This window comes from Bison bison, unplaced genomic scaffold (assembly GCF_000754665.1).
Source record: "Bison bison bison isolate TAMUID 2011002044 unplaced genomic scaffold, Bison_UMD1.0 scf7180017864260, whole genome shotgun sequence".
In the NCBI taxonomy this organism is placed as follows: domain Eukaryota; kingdom Metazoa; phylum Chordata; class Mammalia; order Artiodactyla; family Bovidae; genus Bison; species Bison bison.
In genome coordinates this window covers 482,695-495,596 of record NW_011494832.1, presented here as the reverse complement: position 1 = coordinate 495,596, position 12,902 = coordinate 482,695, and the positions used below count along the sequence as shown (strand labels likewise).

Sequence of the window (12,902 nt, the reverse complement as noted above, 5' to 3'; positions counted from 1 at the left end):
TTCAGTTCAGTTCAGTCACTCAGTCGTGTCCGACTCTTTGCGACCCCATGAACTGTAGCACGCCAGGCCTCCCTGTCCATCACCTACTCCCGGAGTTCACTCAAACTCACGTCCATTGAGTCGGTGTATATAGTACTGTGTATATGTTAATCCCAAACTCCTAGTTTATCACCCTCTACCCTGCTATCCCTTTTGGTAACGGTAGTTTGTTTTCCATGTATGACTCTCTCTATAGCACCTAGATTTCTGGGAAATCTAGAAATATAATCCATACAATTTAGGATATTTAATATCTGATTACAGGATGTTGGAAAACACATCCTAAGAAATAAGGTGGAATTTGGTACACAAGAGTCTAGGATGACTGACAATTTTGATATAATTATTGGAGGTGTGAAAAGTGAAGTCGTTCAATCATGTCCAACTCTTTGTGACCCCATGGACTGTAGCCTAGCCTCTAAATATCTCTTACTCATCCTCTTAAATAGATCTTCCTTACTGTTATGTCTCTGTACACAAATCGTTTTGAGTCCTACTCTGAGTTTTGCATTGGCTCCCTTTGTATATAGCACATAGTCTGATTTGCTTTGCAAGGCACCCGAGGCCATATTCATTCTATCCTCCACCTCTTTCTCCAGCCTCATCTCCTGCCACATCCTCTATCTCAGGCCATGCTCTGACAATACAAAGGCACCTGTGGATCCCCAACTCATAACCCTCTCTCATATCTCCATGCCTTCCTCCCTGCTTCTTCCTTCACTAGAATGCTCTTCTTTTCTTCAACTTACAAACACCTACTAAAGCTCTTAGCTGCACCTCAAAAACTGAAGCCCATCTCCTGACTCCACCACAGAGACAACAGAGACAGAAGTACTTACCTTCCAAGTCATTCTTGCTGCCAAGATGCAGTGCAGTGCACATAACTCCATAACAGCAAATATACCTCATTATGTCATAGGTCTGATAAATTATTGCTAGTTTACCATGTGCCATATACTTACGTTGGAGAAGGCGATGGCACCCCACTCCAGTGCTCTTGCCTGGAAAATCCCATGGACAGAGGAGCCTGGTAGACTGCAGTCCATGGGGTCACTAAGAGTCAGACATGACTGAGCGATTTCACTTTCACTTTTCACTCTCATGTGTTGGAGAAGGAAATGGCAACCCGCCTCAGTGTTCTTGCCTGGAGAATCCCAGGGATGGGGGAGACTGGTGGGCTGCCATCTATGGTGTCTCACAGAGTCGAACACGACTGAAGCGACTTAGCAGCAGCAGCAGCAGCAGCAGCAGCAGTCCTTTCTTGGACTGGATAGTCCTGGGTCTTCCCAGATGGCTCAGACAGTAAGAGTCTACCTGCAATGCAGGAGACCTGGGTTCGATCCCTGGGTCGAGAAGATCCCCTGGAGAAGGAAATGGCAACCCACTCCAGTGTTCTTGCCTGGAGAATCCCAGGGATTGGGGGAGCCTGGTGGGCTGCCATCTATGGGGTCGCACAGAATCAGACACGACGGAAGTGACTTAGCAGCAGCAGCAGCATATACTTAGGTTAAGCAGTTTACAAGTCTTCACAACACTATGAGGGAAGTAATATTATAACTACTGCATTAAAGAGAAGGTAATGGAGGCACAGAGAGGTTAAGTAACTTGCTTGAGCTCTCATAGTGTAGTGACAACTGTGAGGATGTAAAGCCACGCTCTGAATTCCTGCTTTTAGTAATTTTTAGCCATGTAGTACTGTTACTCTTGGTGGTATTCTTTTCCCACTAGGCTATACCTTGAGACCAGGAGTGTGTCTATAAGTTTAGTACTCCTAGACGCTTTCATAGCCTTTGACACACAGCTGACAATGAGTAAGTATTTGTGAATGAATGAGTAGTCTATTTATAAAATTATCTATTTTTATGAACCCAATTTTCTCTTATCTTGCTAGTATACTGTCGTAATTCTTGAGTGGAATCTATTTCCCTCTGTAATTGTGCAGCTTCTCTGGTGGCTCAGATGGTAAAGAATATGCCTGCAATGGGGAGACCTGAGTTCAATCTCTGGGTTGGAAAGATCCCCTGGAGAAGGGAATGGCAACCCACTCCAATATTCTTGCCTGGAAAATCCCATCAACAGAGGAGCCTGGCAGGCTACAGTCCATGGGGTTGCAAAGAGTTGGACACAACTGAGCGACTAACAGTTTTGTAATTGTGTGAATCATTGTTTACATTTCATATGTTTCTTTCTGAAGCAGTCACTGTATTCAGTACTGCTTCAGTTCAGTTCAGTTCAGTCACTCAGTCGTGTCCAACTCTTTGCAACCCCATGAATCGCAGCATGCCAGGCCTCCCTGTCTATCACCAACTCCCGGAGTTCACTGAGACTCACGTCCATCGAGTCAGTGATGCCATCCAGCCATCTCATCCTCTGTCATCCCCTTCTCCTCCACATTCTTTTAGGAATAAAGAACAAAACTCTTATCTGAAAATACGTTTTATCTCGATTAACACATCCTCTTTCTAAAATCACTGATAACACTATCTTGTACAATGTCCATGAAAATATATCTTTAACCTCAAAAGTGATCTTTTACACTCTGGTTAGCAATTACAATTTTGTAAAAATAATTTGCCTTTTCTTTTTAATTATTTTTATTTCTATTTACTTGATTATTAGTATGGATTTTGTAACGATACTTTTTAAAATGTGCAAACCTTTCCAATCTAATTTACCAACCTACAAGTCTAAAGGAAAGCAGGCTTTGGTCAATACACAGAAATAGGTCCTCTATATGTTTGTGGAGGGAAAGAAAATAAGCATCTCTGTTTCCTGGAAATAGAGTAAGTCACCTTGGGTCTACTTGCCTCCTACCTGGTAGAGGTTGAGAGGAAAGTTATATCAACCAAAGATTCTCCTGGAGGGAAGTGACAAGCTCACGTTGGTCACTTCTTTTTTGCCATGATTTTAATAGGCATTTTTCTGGAAACAGGAGAAAATTGACTGGAAGCTCTATGAGGAAAACCACTGTTGCTAGTGATGGGACCAGCAGATTTATATAAGGCCGCTGGCTGTGAAAAGCAGCCTAGAATGGACTAAAGAAAAGTCCAGCTCCATAGGAAAAAGTTCAATAGGGCAAACTTCTTATGTGTGTGTTTTTTTTGTTTGTTTTTTTTTTAATCCAAGGCAAATCCATTTATCTCTGAGTTATTCTGCTTTCTGCTTTCTTTTAACTCCCCTTCTTTCTGTTGCTTAAATCTCAAGTAATTTCCTGTGCTTCCCGCTTTAGGAGTTGTGGTGCACTAAACCTCAGCCTTTATTTGTGCTTGTGTTCCATGCAGATGGGTGGTCTCTTGAAAGCATATCATCAGGTTAAGACGTGCAGCTGTAAGCATTCCCATTCTAGCTCAGATCATAGCTAAGAAGATGTGGCAGCTTGAAAATCTTGTGTTTGGTTTAGAGAAAGAAAATGGTACCAGATCCATTCATTCCCTTACTCACTACTCACTGATCAAATATTTTACACACCTTTTATGTATTAGGTGTTATGCTGGGCATCCCAAAGATGGGACAATCCATCTTCTACCCTGAAGAGTCTTACAATGTTGTAAGGAGGCAGGCATGGAAAAAAAATATTAAAATACATTGAGTGACTCAAAAATATATTGAGCTGATTGCTTTATTGGAGACATTAGCAAGGACAGTGGAAATACAAGGTGGGGAGATCCTAAGCTTTGCCTGGGAATTGCCCAGGAATTCCAGGGGAGCTTCACACAGCTGAAACTTGAGGGATGAGCAAGAAGTTAGCAGATAGACAAGAAGAAAGGGTGTTTCAGACAGAATTACTCACAGAAGTGAGAAGAAAAGAAGAGCAAGACATGTCTGAGGAGCTGTAGGAGAATCAGTTCTGTGTCTCTGGAGCTAAAAATGAAGGTGGAAGTTATCTGGAAGTGAGGCTGCACAGATGGGCAGGAACCACCTTAGGAAGTCTTGGTCCCCCAAACTAGATTGTTTAGATTTTATACTGAAAGCAATGGAGATCTCCTGACAATATATGAGCAAAGAAGTGAAAGACTCAGATTTGCATGCTGGAAGATCACACTGCAGCAGAGTGAAGAATGGATTGAGGACAGTGATGCTTAAGGCAAAGAGGTTAGTAAGAAGAATGATGCTTGAACTGTGGCAGTGGCAGCAGGGATGGAGAGGAGGCAGGGGGACAGAACTGAGAGAAGTTTAGACTACACTAATTATTGTTAAAGACCTCACGCTGGCTTCTTTCTATTCTTATATATTACTTAGTCTTAGAGATTTTTTTTTTCTAGATCTGAAATGATCTTATTTACAGTTAAACTTAATATGGAAAACATGCCAATATTCAATACAGTTCAGTTCAGTTCAGTCATATAGTCGTGTCTGACTCTCTGCTTCCCCATGGACTGCAGCACGGCAAGCTTCTCTATCACCAATTCCCGGAGCTTGCTCAAACTCGTGTCCATCGAGTCGGTGATGCCATCCATCCATCTCATCTTCTGTTGTCCCCTTCTCGTCCTGCCTTCAGTCTTTTCCAGCATCAGGGTCTTTTCCAAAGAGTCAGCTCTTTGCATCAGGCAGCCGAAGTATGGAGCTTCGGCTTTAGCATCAGCCCTTCCAATGAATATTCAGGACTGGTTTCCTTTAGGATTGATTGGTTCTATCTCCTTGCAGTCCAAGGGACTCTCAAGAGTCTTCTCCAACACCACAGTTCAAAGCATCAATTCTTCAGAACTCAGCTTTCTTTATAGTCCAACTCTCACATCCATACATGACTACTGGAAAAACCATAGCTTTGACTAGATGGACCTTTGTCAGCAAAGAAATGTCTCTGCTTTTTAATATGCTGTCTAGGTTGGTCATAGCTTTTCTTCCAAGGAGCATCTTTTAATTTCATGGCTGCAGTCACCATCTGCAGTGATTTTGGAGCCAAAATAAATAAAGCCTGTCACTGCTTCCATTGTTTCCCCATCTATTTGCCATGAAGTGATGGGACCAGATGCCATGATCTTCGTTTTTTGAATGGTGAGTTTTAAGCCGGTTTTTTCACTCTCCTCTTTCACTTTCATCAAGAGGCTCTTTATTTCCTTTTCACTTTCTGCAGAGTGGTGACATCTGCATATTTGAGGTTGTTGATATTTCTCCCGGCAATCCTAATTCCAGCTTTGTGCTAATCCAGCCTGGCATTTTGCCTGATGTACTCTGCATACAAGTTAAATAAGCAAGGTGACAATATACAGCAAATTCCTTTCCAATTTGGAACCGGTCCATTGTTCCATGTCCAGTTCTAACTGTTGCTTCTTGACCTCTTTATGGATTTCTCAGGAGGTAGTCTGGTATAGCCATCTCTTGAAGAATTTTCCACACTTTGTTGTGATCCACACAGTCAAAGGCTTTAGCATAGTCAATGAAGAAGTAGATGTTTTTCTGGAATTCTCTTGCCTTTTTTTATGATTCAATGGATGTTGGCAATTTGATCTTTGATTCCTCTGTCTTTTCTAAATCCAGCTTTAACCTCTGGAAGTTCATGGTTACTTACTATTGAAGCCTAGCTTGGGGACTTTTGAGCATTACTTTGCTAGCATGTGAGATGAGTGCAATTGTGTGGTCATTTGAACATTCTTTGGCACTGCCTTTCTTTGGGATTGGAATTAAAACTGACCTTTTCCAGTCCTGTGGTCGCTGCTGAGTTTTCTGAATTTGCTGGCATATTGAGTGCAGCACTTTCACACCATCATCTTTTAGGGTTTGAAATAGTTCAGATGGAATTCCATCACCTCCACTAGCTTTGTTCGTAGTGATGCTTCCTGAGACCCACTTGACTTTGCACTCCAGGATGTCTGGCTCTAGGTGAGTGATCACAGCATCATGATTATCTGGGTTTTTAAGATCTTTTTTGTACAGTTCTTCTGTGTATTATTGTCACCTATTCTTAATATCTTCTTCTTCTGTTAGGTCCATACCTATCCTTTATTGTGCCTTTATTGTTTCTATCCTTTATTGTGCTCATCTTTGCATGAAATGTTTTCTTGGTATCTCTAATTTTCTTGAAGAGATCTCTAGTCTTTCCCATTCTGTTGTTTTCCTCTACTTCATTGCATTGTTCACTTAGGAAGGCTTTCTTCTCCTTGCTATTCTTTGGAACTCTGCATTCAGATACTTATATCTTTCCTTTTCTCCTTTGCCATTTGCTTCTCTTCTTTTCATAGCTGTTTGTAAGGCCTCCTTAGACAACCATTTTGCCTTTTTGCATTTCTTTTTCTTGGGGATAGTTTTGATCACCATCTCTGTACAACATTATGAACCTTCATCCATAGTTCATCAGGCACTCTGTCTATCAAATCTAATCCCTTGAATCTATTTGTCACTTCCGCTGTATAATCATAAGGGATTTGATTTAGGTCATACCTGAATGGTGTAGCGGTTTTCCCTACTTTCTTCAATTTAAGTCTGAATTTGGCAATGAGGAGTTCTTGATCTGAGCCACAGTCAGCTCCTGGTCTTGTTTTTGCTGACTGTATAGAGCTTCTCCTTCTTTGGCTGCAAAGAATATAATCAATCTGATTTTGGTATTGACCATTGATAATGTCTATGTGTAGAGTCGTCTCTTGTGTAGGGTGTTTGCTATGACCAGTGTGTTCTCTTGGCAAAACTCTGTTAGCCTTTGCCTTGCTTCATTTTGTTCACCAAGGTCAAACTTGCCTGCTACCCCAGGTATCTCGACTTCCTACTTTTGCATTCCAGTCCCCTATGATGAAAAGGACATGTTTCTTTTGGTTTTAGTTCTAGACGGTCTTGTAGATCATCATAGAACTGTTCAACTTCAGCTTCTTCAGCAATAGTGGTTGGGGCATAGACTTGGATTACTGTGATGTTGTATGGTTTGCCTTGGAAACAAACAGAAATCATTCTGTTGTTTTTGAGATTGCACCCAAGTACTGCATTTCAGACTCTTGTTGACTATGAGGGCTATTCCATTTCTTCTAAGGGTTTCTTTCCCATTGTAGTAGATATAATGGTCATCTGAATTAAATTCCCCCATTCCAGTCCATTTTAGTTCACTGATTCCTAAAATGTCAATGTTCACTCTTGCCATCTCCTGTTTGACCACTTCTAATTTATCTTGATACATGGACCTAACATTCCAGGTTTGTATGCAATATTGTTCTTTACAGCATCAAGCTTTACTTCCATCACTAGTCACATCCACAACTGGGCGTTGTTTTCTCTCTGGCTCAACCTCTTCATTCTTTCTGGAGCTATTTCTCTTTATTTCTGAGCCTTTCCCTCAACACCTGTTACTTTTCCTGCATTACTTAACTTTCTTTGAGGTAGGGCCTCCATCCACCCAAATTCAGATTTGGAATCATTCTTATCCTCTTGACCTCTAGGCCCTTATCTTCCCCATCTAGTCAGTCACCAAATTCTTTCAGTTTTACCTCCTAAGTAGTCTTGATGGTGTTCTTTCCACACTACTACTCTGACCTAGTTAAAAAATGCATCTCTTTCTTTAACTACTGAAATAACTCCCACTACTTTCCCCTCCAATCTATCCTCCAGAGAATTTGTTGTTGTTCAGTTGCTAAGTTGTATCTGACTCTTTGTGACCCCATGGACTGCAGTATGCCAGGCTTCCCTGTCCTTCACTCTCTCCCAGAGTTTGCTCAAACTCATGTCCATTGAATCAGTAATGCCATCCAACCATCCTATCCTCTGTTCTATGATGACCTACAAAACCTTCTAGAACTAACACCAAAAGAAACATGTCTTTCTTTGTGGCCAAAGTATTGGAGCTTCAGCTTTAGCATCAGTCCTTCCAATGAATATTCAGGGTTGATTTCCTTTAGTATTTATTGGTTTCATCTCCTTGCAGTTCAAGGGACTGTCAAGAGTCTTCTCCAGCACCACAGTTCAAAAGCATTCATTCTTCAGCATTAATTCTTCTTTATGGTACAGCTCTCACATCCATACATGACTACTGGAAAAACTATACAACTGACTGGACCTTTGCCAACAAAGTGATGTCTCTGCTTTTTAATATGCTGTGTATGGGATTCCCTGGTGGCTCAGAGAGTAAAGCGTCTGCCTGCAATGTGGGAGACCCGGGTTCGATCCCTGGGCGGGAAGATCCCCTGGAGAAGGAAATGGCAACCAACTTCAGTATTCTTGCCTGGAGAATCCCACGGACAGAGGAGCCTGGCGGGCTACAGTCCACGGAGTTGCAAAGAGTCGGACATGACTGAGCAACTTCACTTTCACTATGTTTGTCAAAGCTTTTCTTCCAAGGAGCAAGTGTCTTTTAATTTCATGGCTGCAGTCACCATCTGCAATGGTTTTGGAGCCCAAGCAAATAGAATAACCCAGATAATCTAAAATGGGAGGCTGACCATGACTGTGACTCCCCTTCTAGGTGCTACTTCATCATTGATTCAAGTCTAGACTCCTTGGCATAGCGTGACATTCCATTGGTAACATCTCCTTTTCACAGCATATTCTAGCAGTACTAAGCTGCATAAAGTTCCCTGAGTAAGCAAGCATAGGCATGCTTTTGTGTTAGACTGGCTGAGTTAATAGATCCCTTTCTTTGCATCCTCTATCACTCCATCTTCCATACCATATTTAAATGAGTCACACTTACTCTTCCAAATCAGGCTGCAGGGAACAAATCTTACTCATATTTGGTATTGTAGAGCTCAGCATTTGTTCCTTAATTCAGTGAATATTTATCAAGCATCTACTACCCTCAGGATTCTGAGAAAACAGCAGTGAACAAAATTAAGTCTCAGCCTCATGGGTGTTATATTCTCGTGAGGGGACGCCGGGAGATGGCCTACACAATGGACACTTAGGGTGAACATTTTTCTAGTGCTGATGGTGAAAAATTTTGAAAATCAGGCAAATGAAAGAGTCTTCTTAAACCACTGTCTAAGCATATGTCTGGAACATAGCTCTGACTCATTTTTCCTTTAAACAAGTATGGGTGGTGACTAAGACAACCTAAGCAACAGATTTAACTGTCCTAACTGGGGATCCTGTGGTCTTCAGTAAATGATAATTCTCCTAACTAGCAGAAAACATGTTCCCATGTATGTGGAAATATAACCTTATATTCAAACAACCCTCTGGGGTAATAAGGAATGAATAACATCCTGCTGAATTAGACATTAAGAAAAGGCTATAGAAAATTAAAGATTTTTAAAGATACCATAAAATATCATCATATTAGTAAGCTATTTCCTTCACTTACAAACCCTATTCTCTTTATATTGGAAGATGAAAATTGATATCCTTCCTCTTTCTGTAAAATATGCTTATTAGACAACTTCCTAAACAATTTTTATTCTTGGATGATGTAATAGATTAGTCACTATTTTTCTAAAAAGGAATGGCTTAAGACAATAAAATTATTAAAAGGAATGTATAAAGTTTGAAGTAACTGTTCTCTTCCTTGCTGTCCCCATTTAAATTAGTTTTCTCAGTTAAATATATTGCTTGATTTCTAAATGTCTATAGTTTTTTCTTTGCTGATTAACTTCCTCATGAGCATCCATGATTTTCCAAACATAAAAGCCCATTACCCATGCAACCTTAAAGAGCTCTTCTACCTTCGAGTAGTAAATTTCACTGATTTCCCTGCTTATTTCTAGAGCTCTTCTACATCTCTGTATAGCTGTCTTACAGGTGACTCAAACTAAACATGCCTATTTCCCCAACCTGTAGCAATCCTTCTCCTCCCACTGTGGAAAGGACACAGCTCAGTAAGGGATACCACCAGTTATACAGCCACTCAAGCCAAAAATCTGGCATTGTCCTTGATTTTCTCCTTCTCTTCCTTACCTCCATATTCATTCTGTCTCTAGTTCCCATTGATTCTTTCTCCAAATGTCTCTCAAATCTGCTGTGTCAGCCTTACTACCATCTCCCTGGTTCTAGCCCTGATACTGACCCTCATAATTTTTCACCTGGATTACTGCTTTATAATCAGTCACTGACCATTTATGCTTAGTCACTCAGGCATGTCGGACTCTTTGTGACCCCCTGGACTGTACCCTGCCAAGCTTCTCTATTCATGGGATTCTCCAAGCAAGAATACTGGAGTGGGTTGCCATTTCCTTCTCCAGGGGATCTTCCTGACCCAGGGATCGAACCCAGATCTCTGGCTTTACAAGTGGATTCTTTACTGCCTGGGCCACTAGAGAAGCCCTAGTGCATTACTCCCATGTCTATCCAGCAGATAGAGTGATCTTTTCAAAATTTCAGTTTTAATACATTATGGCCTAATTGACAATACTGAATGTCCTTTTATTGCCAACAAGGCAGAGAACAAATTCCTCACTGTGGCTTCTGGGCCCCTCATGACCTGGCCCCTGCCTACCTGTCCAACATCATCTCTCACCACTCTCCTCACAATCAAGCTATATCCAAATGTGCAGATGTCTTTAATGCCACCGTACTTTCAACCTCTTTATCTTTGTGCAAGCTGTTTCTGTGACTTACCACATACCCCTTCTCCTTCTCTTGTAAAAGAAGGTCTTCTCTGACTTTGATTTAGGTGAAGTTTCCCTTCTGTTTGTTTCCCGCACCCATCTCGTTTAATGACCATTGTTCCACACCTGTCTTCCACTAGCATATAAGGGCTAGGAGGAGGGGCCGGGTCTGTTTTCCTGATTCCAGTACCCTTAGCACTAAGCACAATGTAGTCAGAATAAATATTTGTTAACTAAATATGTAGTATGATTCAAACTGAAAACACTATTGAAAAGAATCGTGAGTGAACATAATTATTAGAAAACGTATTTTTTCCCAAAGGTATAAATGGTCACATTTGACCTCTGGTAATATCTGCAACATTCCAGAGTTTAAATCCTAAGTGTTAAATCTGTAGTCATATTTGCACTTCATCAGACCTACAGTCCAGGCTGGTATTAGCTGCCCAGTTTGACATCTGGGCTGACTCATTTTAATTTGGCTGTTTGAGGTTAGCTGCTGTTGTGCCTTGTGTTGTCAGTCATTTGCCTCTTAGGTCAGAATTTCACTGATTGGAAGGAAGAAAACAATAGCCTTCAGAAGACTAATTTTTCCATCTTTTAGCAGAAAACAACTAACTTTCTTCTCCACAAGTATTCTTTCAGATTGTTTAATTTTTTTTTTACAAGAAAATAAAACAGTGAATGGGACTTGAGGCTATATCCCTAAACTTTATACTTATCCTCAGTTGATAAAAATGTTAATATATGATCTTTGAAAATAAAAACTGAATTTTTCACAGATGCTGAAAGCTAAGATCGAGCATCTAAACCTCCTTTTGTGAATTCAACAATTGTTCACCAGATACTTCAGGTTGTGAGGAGTGCTGTGGTGGAATTATATTTTGATGTAATCATAATGTGCTTTGATCCTTCTCATTACCCTGTGATCCTTCAGACAACAGCTGGGCCTTCTGCTTGTATGTGTCAGGGAAGGGTTTTTGCAGAAGAGCACAGTAGAAAAACATCCTGGACTTAAAATTCTAAACCCTGAAAGACTTGGAGCATGACATTTTTAAAAACCATATAATCAGTTGGAACATGTCTTCCACCCCCAGATTAGATAAAGAAACTATGCCAAGAGAAAAGACAGGGAGCAAAGAAGAAAAGAGGGAAGAGGAGAAGAGAAGGGAAAGGGGAGGGGAAGGGAGAGAGCAGAGCAGGAAGGAGGGGAGCTTGGAAGAAGAAGAGGGGAAGGGAGAGCCAGAGGGAAGCAAAAGGATGAGATGCTGGGGTACAGGGCCCACTTCCAGACCTCCCTGGGCTCTATCTCCTGATAGGTTGGGAATATAAGAGTACATGAGAACTCATTCTATCTTTCCCTCGTATGCTTGTGAAAAACAACAAGGGATCAGAGTTTCCCTATGCTCATCATTGTACCAGCTAAAATCTAATGAGGAAAATAAAAACAACTCTTGTTTGAAACTGAGGAAATATAATCGTGAGAGAAAACTGACTAATAGGTATTAGACACCTTAGGAGCCTAATGGAATAAGGACAAAATCTAGATATTAGCAGTAGCAGGAAGCCAGTACCATGCCTATGCTGGAAGGACAATGGAAAGAGATAGTGTTTCTGACAGCCCAAAGTCCAAGGTCATGTGGGAAACTGGAACCACAACAATCCTGACCAAAGGGAGTAGATCACAAAAGAAATGCAGCTGATAATAATAATGCAGGGAAAGGTGGACAAAAACCCTGGCCTCTCTCTGCTTCCGACCCTCCTGTTGTTCATAGATACTTTACAAGCACCAAACCCAGCTGGAATCTAACTGACATGTCAGCCACTCTGTAGGAGAGTAAGAAGGGTGAGGCATGGGTCTGAGAACAAATACACCCAGATGTAAAAGTGGGAAATGTCTGCAGGGGATGTCTGGGACTGTGGGCCTAAGAAGGCCTCACAGAGTCCCACACCTCAGGATGACCCAAAGGGGCCCAGAGCAAGGCACATACGACAAAGGAGCCCCAAAACTTGAGGGGACCTTGGAGCTGGGACAGGTAATATAGATCTGGGATTTCCCTGGAAGGAAACCAAAGACCAGATGGGCTGTCAAAAGACAGCATTGAGAAGACCAGGCTTGATTTCACCGTAATGAGTTGACTACATGTAACTATCCCAACTTCCCCATCTCATTCTACATTTAGACAAGACTCCAACACTCCTTAGTTGGTAAAGAAGCTGCCTGCAATGCCAGAGACGTAGGTTTGGTTCCTGGGTTGGGAAGATCCCCTGGAGAAGGAAATGACAAACCACTCCAGTATTCTTGCCTGGAGAATCCCATGGACAGAGGAGCCTGGCAGGCTACAGTCCATGGGGTCGCAAGATTCAGACACAACTTAGCAACTAAACCACCACCAACAACAACAA

At 41.5% G+C, this 12,902-nt stretch overlaps 1 protein-coding gene across 1 annotated transcript in view; it reads right to left on the bottom strand.

Annotated features, from left to right (window-relative positions):
- FBXL13 (F-box and leucine-rich repeat protein 13) overlaps positions 1-12,902 on the bottom strand; it is a 203,763-nt gene that overhangs the window by 54,893 nt on the left and 135,968 nt on the right. The gene's annotated exons all lie outside the window — the stretch shown is intronic.